The sequence below is a fragment of the Eucalyptus grandis genome, chromosome 6 (assembly GCF_016545825.1).
Source record: "Eucalyptus grandis isolate ANBG69807.140 chromosome 6, ASM1654582v1, whole genome shotgun sequence".
Lineage (NCBI taxonomy): Eukaryota > Viridiplantae > Streptophyta > Magnoliopsida > Myrtales > Myrtaceae > Eucalyptus > Eucalyptus grandis.
This window is the reverse complement of record NC_052617.1, coordinates 16,948,427-16,964,425: the sequence shown is the minus strand read 5'-3', so window position 1 is coordinate 16,964,425 and position 15,999 is coordinate 16,948,427. Positions and strand designations below refer to the sequence as shown.

At 38.2% G+C, this 15,999-nt stretch overlaps 1 pseudogene; it reads left to right on the top strand.

Moving 5' to 3' along the window:
* Window positions 1-7,551: 7,551 nt before the first annotated feature.
* On the top strand, window positions 7,552-11,007 carry LOC104442615 (annotated as a pseudogene).
* The last annotated feature ends 4,992 nt before the right edge of the window (window positions 11,008-15,999 follow it).

The following is a 15,999-nucleotide window of genomic DNA, read 5'->3' as shown; positions in this document are numbered from 1 at the left end:
GTTTTATTTTTTCCAAAAATCAAAAAATAAAAAAATTATTTTCCAAAATATTTTATTTTCCGAAAATAAAAATAAAAATATTCCATATTTTTCAAAATAATACCAAAAAAGAAAAATCCCTTTTATGTCCAAAAATTAGAAAAAGACTCAAAAATGTTTTCCTCCAAAAATGCATGGAAAATCCCTTAGTGATTAAACAAGATTACGCACCGGGAAGGGCATTAGTGATTAACTAGTTTAATCAAGTCCCCGATCCTAATTTTCTCGGTTACGCGGAGCGAGTATTTCTCCCAATACTTCGCTTGGGTTTCTAATCGACCCACCCCAAACCGATTAGTGGCAACTCCGTTTAAAATTAATTTAGGTGTTAAAAACTTGAACCATTAAGTCGTGAATTGGTGGACTTGGGGAGTCCGGGCTTAACTAATTTCAGCCGAGCCATTAGCCTCCTTAGGCGCTCGTACTCGAATGCGGGCGCCGGCGGAAAAGGAGATCGCGACACCCATCTCGATAAAAAAAAAACATTTCAATTTTATTAGTTCAACAAGTTCTTACAGTTCGTTTTCATAAAGAAATTGCAATGTAGACATGCTAATACAATTGGGAGGTCTCGACTAGTCCAATCTGTGGGGCCAAATTAGAAGGATTCGCTTTATGCTTCATCCGCTTCCTCTTTAGTCGCTCAATCCGATTTTAGACGTCCTCATGAGTAAGGCCAAACCCAGGTTTTTGGGAGAGGGAGCAAGTAAGCGATCAATGATCCGGTTCCGCTCGGGGACTCCAATACCTAAACTAAACCGAACATTAAAGATGCATGGTCATTCGGAACCAAACAGTGGACCCAAACCGAAAAGTTTGTTTGGTTCGGACTTTCGGTTTTTGGTGTCTTTTTCTTATTGGTCTCCTCCCCTCCTTCCATTGTTCCACCTTTCCTTCGATTCACCTCATTCGAGACTACTCAAAAGTCGCAAAAAACTGAGGCTAGATCCATCTATGGCATGGTATGGCCAGAACAAAAATCTTCCCAAGTCATCGAAGGAATCAATGTTGTGTGGAGCAAACTCGAGGCTCGATCATTCGCCTTCAAGTTGGGACTGGAGGAGCAGATCGGAGGGATGGTGCCGGTGGGGTTTGCGGTGGTCGGGGTGGAGGGTGGGCTGAGCGAGGCGCGTATGGTGGAGCTGAGTGAAGGAGATGGTCGGGGATGAGCTGTGGGGTGGGGCCTTGGGGATTTGGATGGTGGTGGAGGGTAGTAGAGGGAGAGGATGTTGGTGGCCGCCATGGCCATTAGGAGGACCAAATGGGGTTGTTGTCGGGAGTAGACTAAGCGATGTATATGGCTTCTCTCGAGACAAGTGAAAAACGGAAGGAAGAGTGAAACTAAAGGGCTTTTGCTGTGTTTCGGTTTGGATTGGATTTTTTATAATCTAAACCAAACCGTTATGATTTCGCTTAGAAGTATTCCGCAAGTTGTGTTGTTCCTTCATCTTTCCTTCCAAATCTTTAGCCCATGTAATCTCCAAAGTTTCGATTAAATTGCATTATGCGTTCCTAACCTCATCCACTTTCTTTCAATATATAGCCACATTGTTTTGTGACATATCAAGGTTCATCGGAGAGATCTAGTTAAAAATAAGCGACCTTAAAGGTGGTGGAAGTATTAGGGCCAAACTATCAAGTAACCTTGAGTGTTTAATAGGATGTATACAAAGTGAGTTCCATAAAAGGAATCGGGTTATCCGACTCCGAATTAAGGCTTGTTTTAATTCACTTTGTCAATATTGGTCAAGGCCGGGGGATGGTAGGCGCGGGGAGAGAGTCCAAACTGTGTTGAGGGTCCAAATGAGCCTAGGGCCCTTTTGTAATTTTCAGGTCGGATTGCATAAGAAAAATCATGATCTTGCTTATGTCTAAGTTCCTAATTTCTAAATACGAAGAATGCAATGAAGAGCAGACTGCAAGACCAATGGATCCTTCGTTTAAAGGTCAAAATCCGATATTAATAGCCAACTCAATGCGAAATTTTCAAGGAATGCGGAAGGGATTGGAGTAAAAAACTCTAGTATCAACAAAGGACCAAATAGTTTATGGCATTAGTCAAATTTATTGCAACTATTATTTTCTTTGAGGTAACAGATCTAATTTTTTTTTATCACGAAACTATCTTCATGATCCAAGGTGAAACCTATTGCTGTGAATGATTGGGGATACTTCAGCAAAATCCAATAAATATTTGTCGAGGAAACTTTTCTTACCCAATTCGCTTGATTACTAGGCTTGGATTGCTAAGTTTATAATATGGAAGATCACGTCATTTCTTAGCACAACGGGGACAATTCTAAAAGCACTTCCCATTTTAAAAATCTTGCACCTTTCCCCGACGAAGATGCAAAGGCGTATTTTAACTTAGAGAAATGTTGAAAAAATCAGAAAACTTTTGAACAATCTTTAATGTCCAGCAAAGTTATCCTTACTCTAACTATACCTTATTAAACATAGTTTGTTATTGAGTGTCACTAATTCTAAATATGCTAACTAAATATATTTCTATTTTCAAAAAATGATTCTATATATTATGAGAAAAGTGAAAATTTCAAATAAGAGTTCAAAGTGCTCTCAATTTTTCAAATAAAGGCTTGAAGTGAACATTGTTTTTAATAGGGCTTGAATTATCCTTAATTTCTAAAATAAGAGCTTGAAGTAGACTTTATTTTAAATTAAGGATTGAAGTGGCCATGTTAAACTCAAAAAATGACTTGACCTTACTAGTTGGTCAAGGGCATTTCCATCATTTACTCTCTTTTCTAATTTCTTCCCTTTTTCTCTGTTTTTTCTCCACACAAAAAAAAACTTAAAATAAAAAAGAAAAAAAGAAAAAAAGGCTAATATATACACACACAAGTGAGAGGGTTGGCAACTCTCCCACTTATGGCGGCCACCCCATCATCGGTGGGGCATCGCCGCAAGTGGTAAGACTAGCCTTCCCGCCTAGTTTTTACTTTTTATTACGAGTTTTTCTCTTTTTTTCTTTTTGTTTTATACTATTTTTTAGAGAAAAAACAAAAAAAAAGGAAAAACATAAAGAAAATAGGAAAGAAAATGAGAAAAGTATGAAGGATGGAAATGCCCTTAACTAGCTAGTGATGTTATGTCCTTTTTAAGACTGACATAGCTATTTTAAGCTTTTATTAAAACAAAGTCCACTTCACACTTTTTTTTAAAGAAAATGATGGGACTTCGGTTCCTTTTTTTGATAAATTGAGAATACTTTAGGCTACAAAGTGGAGACAACACTCATTCACTTTCTCCTTTTAATCTCAACGAAAGTAGAATACTCATTAGATTTAGAATTTTATCTGTTCTCCTATGAACTGATGTATTTGACCAAGTACAGTTGCAATTGCAGCCAATCAAGCTTTATAATTACTAATGGCCCATCGAGAATATAATTAAGTACTGAAAATTAAAAAGCTCAGCACTCCAATGAGTTTAAACGTTATCTGATGATTAAAACTAATATCAACATAAAAATTCCATTAAATCAGGAAAATTACTTAACGTGGTAAGTAGGTAGGGGTTACTTAACTTTTTAAGTAGAAAGAAGTAATTTATGGCAATGAGAATATTGTCAGTTACAAATCAACCTATAATAATCACAATTTTATGTATGGTTCCAGTGATCAATATTTCAATTACCTATTAAATAACTTTTTATTTCTACTTTCAAAACTTAAATTTGTCGGCACCTAAAATTCATTGCTTAAATTCTTAATACCTAATTTCAACTTTATCCAGTGAGCCTTCAGTAAATAGATTATATAAGGAATTTTACTCTAATAGTGGGGTCTAATCAGCCCCACCCACCACCTTCTTCCACAAAGAATATGGAGCCTAAAAAGCAATATCTAGAAGGAGGGAAACATGAATATCTAGAAGAAATGAAAGTTTTGACAATGGGAGTGTTGACTAGGCGCACCAAGGAGCCGTGTACCTTATTCGAAGGAGAGCTTAAGTTTGAATTCGTCGACATTATTAGCAATGTAGAAAAAATTTCGCCTCACACCTGAAAAGAGAACCGAAGGACCACTCTTAAGAGGTTCTAACGTTTTCCACTCCCCTCGGACGCTACACCAAACTCTTCTGATCTAGTCACATCTCCAACCTTGATCCTCATTTAATTAATTGAGGTACTTTGACGGGACCAAAGTTTACCCATTTAAGTCGGGTTCCCTTGTTATCAAAAACAAAATGCTATGAGGATAAAAGGAGTAATGATATGCATAGTTCCAGAACTTTATTTCAATAATAATGGGGTCGATACAATTTTTTTATTTAATTTTGTCCATGAACTTTGACCGAATTGATTCAATTGGAAAAATGTGAAAGGGTTAGTACTCAATTGGCATAATTAGAAATTTAAGACTATATTCACAAAAATGCAATAAATTTATGACTTTGAACAATTTTCCCCATATACTTTTTAACGTGGACTGCTCTATTAGCATTTATTGGCCCTAAATAACGATCTAGACTACCACCTCATTTTCTCCAATTAGGAAATGTTTTTGTTCCTTTATATATATATATATATATATTTGTAAGTCACGTACATGCAAGCCTAGTGAATCTACATTAAGTTAACGAAACTATGTCCACATCAAGTAAGTGTTAGGATTTTCAATGGAAAAATTACTTTGCTTAGAATTATAAAAGTTCAACAAATTTATTAAACAAAAAGGTTCATAGATCACATTGAAAATTGAAAAAGTTCAGTATCATTATTCCTACTTTTATGCACAAACAAAATCTGGCAACTTAAAGTTTCGAACTAAATTTCCAAACTAGGGGAGTAAGTGTGTAATTGAGTTGAGTCAACAATCAATTCAATGATTGAGTCTGACTCAAATCAAATGGTTAAAGGTAGATAATTGATTTACATAAGTTTTTAATAAGCTTCACCTTGACTCAATTGGATAATGGTTCTCTCTCAAAACTCACAATAAAAACCCAAACTCAAGCTGGAATCATTAAAATACGCTATAATTGAAAACTAGTACTATATTTATTTAGTTCATATTTATTAATGAATTTTTATTATTAAAATACATAAAGATTGAATCACTCGATTAGGCTCACGAGCTATATTTTTAAGCTTGAGCTAGACTCGATTAATTAGTATTTGAGCTACTTGAACTCAAAAGAATCAAGCCAAGCTTGAGTAATCAGCAAGTCGAACTCGAATAGCACGTGAGCTTGACTGAGTTGCATGCTTATCGCCAAATATGGGAATCTAGAAGTTCTTCTCAAACAAAAAGACACGTTGATATGGCTAAGTCAAGCAAAATAGGAACTTAGCCAATGGCCGTCTAAAGTTGATATTGGTTATAGAATATGATTTCAGCGTTGAAGTCTAGTTTTCTTGTTGCGCACCACTAGCCAATCTCAGTATTTATGACTATGTACGTGGCAGCAATTCATTGGCAGAGGATCACACCTTCAAGATTAATAATATTTCATTAGCAGATGCCGACCAAAGCTATTTGTTTCACCGAAGAAAGCCAGTTCTTTCCCATAGGAACATGAATCACAATAACTTACACATGATTGAAGGCAAACATAGATGCAAGTACATATCCACTAACAGCACGCTAATATAGTTTATGAAAGGTCAAAAAGGTTGATACATACATACATACATACATACATACATACATATATATATATATATATATATATATATATAGAGGCAAAAACATAGGGGTAGGCCTAAGTTGCTAACCATCGACAAATGGAAATCAACCACCGATATGCTTTTGGCTAGAATTTAAGACCACCACAAAACCAACAAACAGCTTAGAACCATAAATCTTTGCACTACATAACAATGTCTAATGGTAGCATTTCGATTAATCACCCATCAGTCAATATGAACCAAAGTCACTTCAATCACATCCGTGGTATTCATAAATTTTTGCCTAAGACCCGTGCACTTGCACCTTGACTTTGCCAAGTTTGGCAAGAGACAAAACTCTGCCCTTCTAATTTCCCATTAATCACTTTGGCCCAACCAAACTTAGCAAAAGCGCATTATTTGTCACATCGATAGATGAGTCATATGCAACATTCTTGCTTTAAAATATTCACCAGCTACCCATCTATACATATTTGACCTATTCAATCTAATCAACCATTGATTTTGATACCACTTATTGAGAATTAACAACAAAAATCTGAAGTCCTCGACAAAGGGGATCCCCAGGAGAACCCAAGCTTGAGCCCGACCTTCACCGAAAAATTTAACATCCTCACATGTGCACCTCAATTTGGAGTTTTATGATGCTCCTGGATTATAGGGCAAATACCAACAAAAAACCCTAAACCATACCCATTGTGATACAAATACCCCTCTTTTTCTTTTCTTTTCTTTTTTTTTCTTTTCGTGTTACCTAAAACCATAAACTTGTTCACCAAGATACAAATGCCCCAATTTTTTTTTTTTTGGTAACCCAGGGAACCCCGTAAGCCACTCCAGATAAGAATCCCTAACGACATATCTGGGATTCAAACTTCTGCCCTTCATGAGGGGGAGGGAGCCTGAGCCAGCTACACCACTGCGGGCGGTGGTGCCCCTAACTTTTTTGTACCATGAAGAATTCCAAACTTATACATCTATGTCATATGTATCCCCTATTTCAATTACATCCAAGTTATATTTGTTATATTGAGGCACGGACACCAAGTGCGAAAACTTCATATAGTGGGACAATTAAGTATTAAAAGTTTGAAAAAATACACTTAAGTGTCAAAATCGGAGCAAAATTGATTAGTTAAGTGCCAACAACAAGAACATCCAGCCAAAATGCTGACATGGGGTTTTTTGACAAGACAAGTGCAAAATAATATTATTTTAAATGTTGATGTGGCTAGATAAGTCAAAAACAATATCATTTTGCATATTGATGTGGCTAGATAAGCCAAAAAAGATGTCATTTTGCCTTGAATTTGAATTTTAATATAAATATTAATTAAACTAAAGTTAAAAATAAATTATTAAAAAAAGGAAGAAAAAGCCCTTGCACAACACCTTTTGCAACTTTTTTTTTTTTAAGTTTTTAATTTAATTTATTTAATATTTATATTCAAATTCAAATAAGAGGCAAAATGACGTTGTTTTTGTTATTCTATATTGACTCAACTCTTTGGTGAGCCATGCGGGCTAGTTATATTATTACAAAAAAATGCCTCATAGGATTTCTGACACTGTCATTAGAGTTAGCACTTAATGTCTCATTTTTCAAAGAAAATGGCACTTATGTGTATCTTTCTAATTTTTGGTGCTTAAATGGCTCCCTGTGCCAAGTTTTTTCACTTGCGCTATACTTTTGTTATCATACTGATATAAGCTTGGGTTTTTTTTTATGACACGAGAAAAAAGTTTAGAGTATTTATGTGACAATAAGCAAGTGTAAAGCTTTTTAGTTATACAAAAAAAGAAAGTTAAGGGTAGTTGTGTTATAGTGGCCATAATTTGGTTTTTATTTTATTTTATTGTTTGTTATATTAACCCTAGATTATAAGTAATTCAACTAGCATTTTTTTTCCCAAAAATGATATTAAAATAATGTTAATAAATGATCTTGCCCCGCAAAAGATATCAAGGATGATTATGTTGTCCTGACTAGCAACATAAGTAATTCTCAGTCATTCATGATCGGATGACATTAAGAAAAAGTAGAGCATGCATTAGTGTTGTTGATCAATTAGATTGTGCAATTCACCATAATAAGGAGATTAATAGAAAAATGAAATAACAAGATTAAGGTGGTTCGATTTGAATTACCAAGACCCATGTTCGTGGAGAGAGTGAGAGTGGTAAATCTACCTTGAATAAGGAGGTTACAAGTTTGAAATAAAGCCTCGCTTAACGTCAGGTGCTGAGCTTTCGTTGATGTCATTAGGTCCCCATGACTTTTATTTTTAGCTGGAAGCATGGTATTTCCTTAAATTTTAGATTTCCAGTGTTAAGCGGAAGAGTGATCTGCTTATGTTTTTTTTTTTTTTTTTTTTTGGTTAAGAGTGATCTGCTTATGTTTGACACTATCTTTTACAATGATTTCGTGTAAACTCGCAAAAGAACCGGAGGAACACTCTTAATAGGTTCTAATTTGTAATCATATAAAAATTGATTTAAACCAGACTTTAGAAAATGTTCCGATTGAAAATGCAATGCAATCTAGGTGCTTGCTCGAGAGGCCGTGGACTCCAATTTATACATTGGATGGCTTATGGGCATTCCCTTCGGACACAACACCAAGCTCCTTCTATGTACTCTACATTACTTCTCCGACCTTCGATCCTCATGTAATTTATTGAGGTACTTTGATGAGACCAAAGTATACTTATTTTAAGTTGGGTTTTCTCACCATAAAAACAAATGCTATGAGGATAAAAAGGAGTAACGGCATGAGTAATTACTAAACTTTTTCTCCAATATTTAATGGGGTTGCTATACTTTTTTATTTGTTCAATTTTATCCATAACCTCTTAAAAATCCACTACATGTAGTCCTTCCATAAAGTATATCCACATATCATATGTACCTTTTTCACATGGACTGCACTATTAGCATTCATTGGCCCCGAATAACGATCTAGACTACTATCTTGTTTTCCCTAGCAAGCAAATCTTTTTGTTCATTTCTTCTCAGTGTGAATGATAATCCTCCTATTTTAGAAATCAATTTCTATTCTAAAAATAGATTATTTTATTTATACTTCCCAAATGAGTTTCTGAGCAAAACAATCAAGTAGCATTTGAGCAATCTACGTCAAACTTGAATAGCTCAAGAGCTTGAGTGAGTTACATTCTTATTTCCAAACATAGGAATCTAGAAGCACTTCCCAAACCTAGAAAACACGTTGATATAGTTAAGCAAAATGGGAACTCAGCCAATGGTCGTCCAAAGTTGATATTGGTCATAAAATACGATTTCAGTGTAGAAGTTCAGTTTTCTTGAAGCGCTCCACCAGCCAATCTCAGTTATTTATGACTATTCACGTGGCACCAATTCATTGGCAAAGAATCACACGTTCAAGATCAATAATATTTTATTAGCAGATGCTGACCCAAGCTAGTTGTTTTACTTTAGAAAACTAGTAATATCTTGCCCATGATTGGAAGGCAAACATAAATGCAAATGCACATCCACGTATAACAACGCACAAGCCTCTTAGAACCATAAATTTTTGCACTACATGACAATGTTGAATGGTAGCATATTAATCACTCATCAGTCAATGACAACCAGAGTCACTTCAATTGCACCCGTGTAATTCATGATGAGGGTGCAATAGCAAGCTTAATTTTTGGGGGTCTAAGTCGCAACAGCTATCCAGGCACAAAGGAGGAGGAGAGGGTCCACTGAAGCATTATCGAGAGAGAGTGAGAGTGACGACAGTTGAGCAGCATTTTGTCTATAAAAACCAACACACCCATTTGGAGTTCGTCGTGCACAAACTGAAAGTTACAACTCACCAAGTCACTCCAATTGTGTCCTAGACAGTACCCAGAGCACGACTATGGCCAAACAAAACCAATTCTCATTCCTCACATCAGCTGCTCTTTTGGTCATTATAGTTTCTGTTTCGGAAACACTTTGTCGCCCTTTGAAGAGGAACAGTTGTTAAAGCAACATGAGGAGTGGATGGCAATCCACGGCGTGTCTACAAGGGCACGGACGAAAAGGCAAAACGGTATGAGATATTTAAAGAGAACGTTAAGCGCATCAACGCCTTTAATAATGGTAAGGACGTGGGGTACAAACTGGCTGTGAATAAGTTCGCAGACCTAACCAATGAGGAGTTCCGCGCTTCCTACACCGGCTACAAGAGGAGGCCCACAAGGGTCCTGTCCTCTGGCCAAAAAAAAACCGTTCAAGTATGGCAACTTCACCGCCATTCCAGCTGCCTTAGACTGGCGAACCAAGAAGGCCGTGACACCTGTTAAGGATCAAGGCGGCTGTGGTGAGTGGAAAATAAAAAATTGTCCTACGAAAATGTCAAAATTCTCATGTCGTACTCAAGCTGTTAAAAAGAGGCAACAATTGTGCATAGAGCAGATAACAATATTATCTGTAATTCACTGTTACATTCCTTTTACGCCCATCATACTACATGTGTACATATGTCTCTTTGTAATTCATTTTACTATCTCTTTTTTCAGGGAGTTGTTGGGCATTCTCGGCTGTGGCAGCTATGGAAGGGATTACCATGATCAAGAAGCGGAAGTTGGTGCCACTCTCGGTGCAAGAACTCGTGGATTGTGATGATAACGATGAAGGCTTCGGGGGCGGGCTCGTGGACAGTGCCTTCAAGTTCATTGTAAGCAATGGTGGCCTCACGACTGAGGCGAACTATCCTTACCAGGGAAATAAAGGGACCTGCAATACGGCCAAGGCAGCAAACCCCGCAGCCTCAATAACTGGATATCAGGATGTGCCGGCCAACAACGAGAAGGCCCTCTTGCAGGCCGTGGCAAACCAGCCAGTCTCGGTGGCAATTGAGGGGGCGGGTTTGATTTCCAATTCTACTCAACCGGCGTGTTCACAGGCTCATGTGGGACCGACATTGACCACGCGGTCACGGCGGTCGGGTATGGGAAGACCTCTGGCTCTGGCGGGACCAAGTATTGGCTGATGAAGAATTCGTGGGGCACCGGGTGGGAGAGAAAGGGTACATGAGGATCCAGAAGGATGTGAGCTCTAAGGCTGGTCTCTGTGGTCTTGCCACGGAAGCTTCTTATCCAACTGCATGAAGAAAGAAGAAGAGGAAAAATAAATTATGAGTCTATATACGTGATAGTGGTTCTTGGGCTCTCTATATGTATGAAATGTAGTCTAGCGTCTCTGTAAAAGAAGCAAGTGTTAAGTGACAGTACGTCACTAGGGTTGGTGTGTCCTACAACAGAAACTGAATGTTGTAAGCAAAATTAGGGGCCTCCCAACTAAACTCGGTTCTAAGTGTTCGAATAAATGAGTGGGACAAGATAAAAGAACATAGTCCCGTGAATGAATGGAACAGTTTCGTCAGCGTAATTTTATAGTACTGAATTGTCCCAACAATAGGAATTTAGTTATTTCGAGCAATTTTGTCAGCGTCAACCATTCTGTCTTGTGAGAGGCGTGGCCAGCACTAGCAAGAACAATTATTTGTAATTTTATTTTTTCTACTTTTCTATCCTTTTTATCTCGGAGAGCAACCACATGTGAGGGCCAGCAAGCATGGCCGGTCAGAGCCGTCACCTTGCCCAAATTTGATTTGACTGTACTCGAATTACAATTATCCTCATGGATTTGAAGGTTTTCCAATTAATTGAAAGTCTGATCCAAATTTATTTGCATACTTATCGGGTGAAGCTTAAAACCGCTTAATCTGGATCGGGATTGAATTACACTAGCTCTTATCCATGGTCAATATTCAGCTCGAAAACGGGGATCTTCTTTCTTCGGACCAGACGTGTGCACCCCTTGAGATTCATCGGCACTGCCTCTGTGTTTTTATCCTAATGTGAACACCATCCACCTATGATCCTCCTCACTAGATATTCATTCTTATCGTCAAGCAATAATATCTATGGCTCCTTCTTATGTTTTCACACACCATCTACATTAAGTTTCAACCCCGATGTCCTTTTCCCAATAATTAGCTTCTGAACTTATCTTTACTCTGTTCTCCTCTCTAAACTTGTTCGAAAATTCCATAAACTCCTATAAAATCAACTTAATTGCTTGTGAAGAATTTGGAATAGCTTGATTGTGTAATACGGTATTCCTATACAACCACATTCTAGTGCATATAAGGTAAAGAGCTTGCAATCTAAGCCCATTCTTTGTGCAATCCACCCTTGGTCAAGGAATTGGTTTATCATCCCTCTTGCATTGGGAAGTTCCAAGCAGATGGTGATACCCCCATGACTTTGTTTTCATAAACTCTGAATCAAGGGGCATAGGCCCGGTTTGGTTTGGTTTCGGGGGAATGTTTTTGGGAAAATACAAATATCTTTGAGCTAAAGAGGTTCTTTGAAATGCAAATAGTGTTTGGTGAATTGTAATTCTAAAGTGTATTGAAAAATAACTTTGGCTTAAATGTTAATTGGTAAAAATTGCATTTGTAAATGATTTATTACTAAATAATTTTTTTTTTTTTTTTTTTGAGTTTAGCCAATGACAAACCAAATCTGGCTGACGAACAGCTAGATCTAGCCACCAAATGGCCATGCCTAAGGTCACCCACCTCAAGCAAGGCTACCTAAGGTTGCACGATCTAGGCAACGCTAGCCTGGGTTACACAATTTAGGCCAATAGTCACCTAGGTCACGCAACCCAAGTGTTGCCCGAGGTCCAACGGTGGTTGTTAGTCGTGCAACCCCAGGCGGTGGTTGCTGGTTTGCACGACCCTTAGTCAGTGGTTGTCGACCTCCAATTGGCATTTTTGTGCGATGGTTCGAAGAAGATGCATAGTAATCGAGGGCCAAAACTTGCATTCCAAGAATGCAATTTCCCAAAGGACCTCTAAATGTGCTTTGAGCTAAAGGTCTTTAGAGCTATTTGGAGATACAATTGTATTTTATTAAAGTTGAGCAAAAGCACAAGCCAAATGCATTTGCATTTGGCCAAGAGACATTAGAGTCGTGAAGCCTATTGTAAATATTGAACCAAACGGGACATATTCTATAACTAGATGGATTGAAGTTTCTTTTTTAATTTCCACTTAAATGATTTGGGACTTGTGGGGTAATTATCAAACCCAATTGATTGCCCCCCACTTGATAAAGATTTCCAATTTGAGTATTTCTCTAGGGTTCATGATTGCCTTCCACAATTGAGATGCTGATGCCTTAACCTCGTGGTTTCAAAAACTGTATCTCCGGAAATATTTTCCCTCACTTGCCTCTATCTTATATCAGTCCCTAATTGAGTTTGAGGATTGAAATGTTGTTGAAATCGTTGGCTTGTCTAAAACCTAATTCGCCGCTTTTCTTATTGCTTCATAAAAATAAAATAAAAACCCCAACATTTAGATTTGGAAAGCCTCTATGTTGTTTTTTATGCTACCATGATCATCATCCTCCTTACTTAATTTCCATTATCACTATCATCGTTAGTGTTAGATTATTTTACATGGTCTAAGCTCTCAAAAGTTGACTTATCTCTGGAGAATTGCTTGGGAGTATAGGTTGAATCACCACAATGGATGAAACTACAACTCAATAATGGTTTGAATATGATCACAAGGAAAATACTCTTTTGCCACAATGCAAATGTCAATTACCTTCTCAATGCAACAATGGAAGCCTTAATATAATGAGTTCTGTTTTTCACATCATCTTTTTAGAGAACTTATGCCTCTTGTAGATAGCAGATCATCGGGATAAGTACTCTAATGGTGCCATAAGTTGTGTATGGCGCTCACTTTGATGCCAAAAGTTTCCGTCGGATCATTTAAGTGCCAAAAATTTTGAAAAACGCTCACTTTGGTGCCAACGCTGATATGATTGGCCGGAAATCTGACGTGGCCTTTTTTTATTAATTTCTTATGCTGATGTGGCTCGCCGGAGTTTCCATTAGATCACTTAGGCCTTCAAACGACGTCGTTTTAGCATCCAAACACCAAAACGACGCCGTTTTGTGTTGTCTTCTTCCCCGAGCAGATTCGTCTTCTTCCCCGAACAGATCTAGTAACACCAACAGCACCAAACCAACGACACCAGCAACGAGAGAACTAGCAACACCAGTTATTTTCCAGAAAAGAAACCACGCATTCGCCTCCACCCTCCCCAGTAGTTTTCCCCCATTTTCAATCACCTTATCAACCTTTCAAATCCCTGAATCTTAGCCTCACCACCGCCTTTTCCCAAGAAATATCGTTGGGTGCAGAGGAAACGCGAGCTCAAAGAATCCCCAAAAGCACGAGCGATCCGGCCAATGGTAGCCGCGAAGATCTGGAACGCCACAGAGGTTGTCGGCGAAGCCAGCTGCTACGAAGGCAGCGGCCGTGGCCCCGCCATCCCTCCTCCGCCCTCATCGTCGACACCTCCCTCTTTCTCGGGATTTTCTGTTCGTTTTTTCTTTCTTTCTTTCTTTTGTCTCGCTGTGGCAAGCAACTACAATGGAGGTTGAGGGATGGCGGTTGACTGACGGTGGCCGAGGGACGGCGGCCAAGTGACTGTGGCTGAGGGACGGCGGCCGAGCGACGGTGGACGAACAATGGCGGACAAAAAAACCCTAATTTCAATCTCCAAATAAAATCAACAAAACGGCGTCGTTTTTGTGAGGCTATCCACGTAGAACCACAAAACGACGTCGTTTTCTTAAGGAAGACGGAAAACGACGTCATTTAAAAGGCTTCTCGATTTTATTTTTAAATATAAAAGCCACGTAATCATTTTGGCCGGAATCTGTCGTCGGTGGTACCAAAGTGATCGTTTTTCCTCCGATTTAGCATTTAAGTGATCCGGCGGAAACTTTTGGCACCAAAGTGAGCGCCGTACACAACTTATGGCACCATTAGTGTACTTATCCCGCAAATCATCAAAAGTTTTTTAACTTTCAATAACGAGAATGAGATGTCAGGAAATTACAAATGAGATGGTGGGAAGTTAAAAAAAAATACTGCTCCCACCTCTGCCCATCAGGGGCGAAAACTGCTCAAATATGACAGTTAGCACCATCTTCCACCACTCCAATTTTGCAGATCAGACCCCACCAATCACGCGACTTCTTCATCTTTCACGGGCCAAACCATCTTCACCCGTTCTTGGATCTTTATTTCCTTCGTATACGCCACTTATATCAAGCACGAGACACTTTCCGACCACCATTCGTTGCTGCCGTGGATTGTCGTGCCAATGGAGTTGTCCGGTTCAATCAAGTCCATTCGGGTTTTGTTGTTCCTGAACCTCTGGAGTTGTAAGATTGCCTCCACCGCGCGTGGTTGACACTGACTTGCCACATCACCGCCAGGTAGTTTCTTCTCCAAGTGAGATTTGGAGCTGATCGAGTGCACGAATTTTCCTCTCTGGTGTATATCTTCTGGAGTTGTGAGTTAACTTGAACTTATGCATAAGCAAGCTGAGTTATTGCACTTGCTGTTTGAAGCCAAATAATCGCCATCACTGAATTGTAGAACGCCGGTTGCCTCATGGTTGCCATCGCTCTTCACAAGCCTCCACCCTAAACCATGTCACCGAGTCATTGATCTAATGCAGTCATTAGTCAGGTATAAATTGTAGCTTATTTCCGAGCAGGTTTTTGATAGCAACCGATTGTGAGGTTTGCATATTGGAATAGAAGAGGAGCTAAGCCCAATTGGTGTCGAATTAGTAATGCTTGATCTTAAGTGGATTGCATGCCTATTGCAAGCACAGAACTGGGCAGAATTAATGTCAAATTCTTGCTGGCCAGATTTAAATTGTAGTTTGATTGGATTATGCATCGTGAATTTTGAGCTTATTTAAGCCTAGTGCCGTTATTAGGTAACATATGTGGGTGAACACTTGATCGAACCTGAACTTGGAACATTGGAATTAAATATTACTATTTTTTCTGTCCATGTTGGGATTTTTATAAACAGCTTTGTTAGCATAATACTTTTTGGGATACAGTGAGATTAGTAGTTTGTTGTAAGCCACAAATTCTCAAAAGAGTAAACCCACAATATTTTATAATTATTTGTTATTAAGTTTTTTATGATTTAGAATAGACTATTATTTTCACATAGATTAAAGACTGTTACCAAATTATTTCTCTTTTATAAATATACATTTTCCTAGGATACTTTAGATCTTGTCGTCACATTTAATTTCACATTTGCATTGCACATAATTGCTTTTCATTAAGAGTCATTCATGCCATGTTGATGTTATAGAAATTCATAATACTCACGATTTGCATGTTAGAAGAATGTTTAATATAATTTGAAAGTCCAACTCAAAAAATTAGGT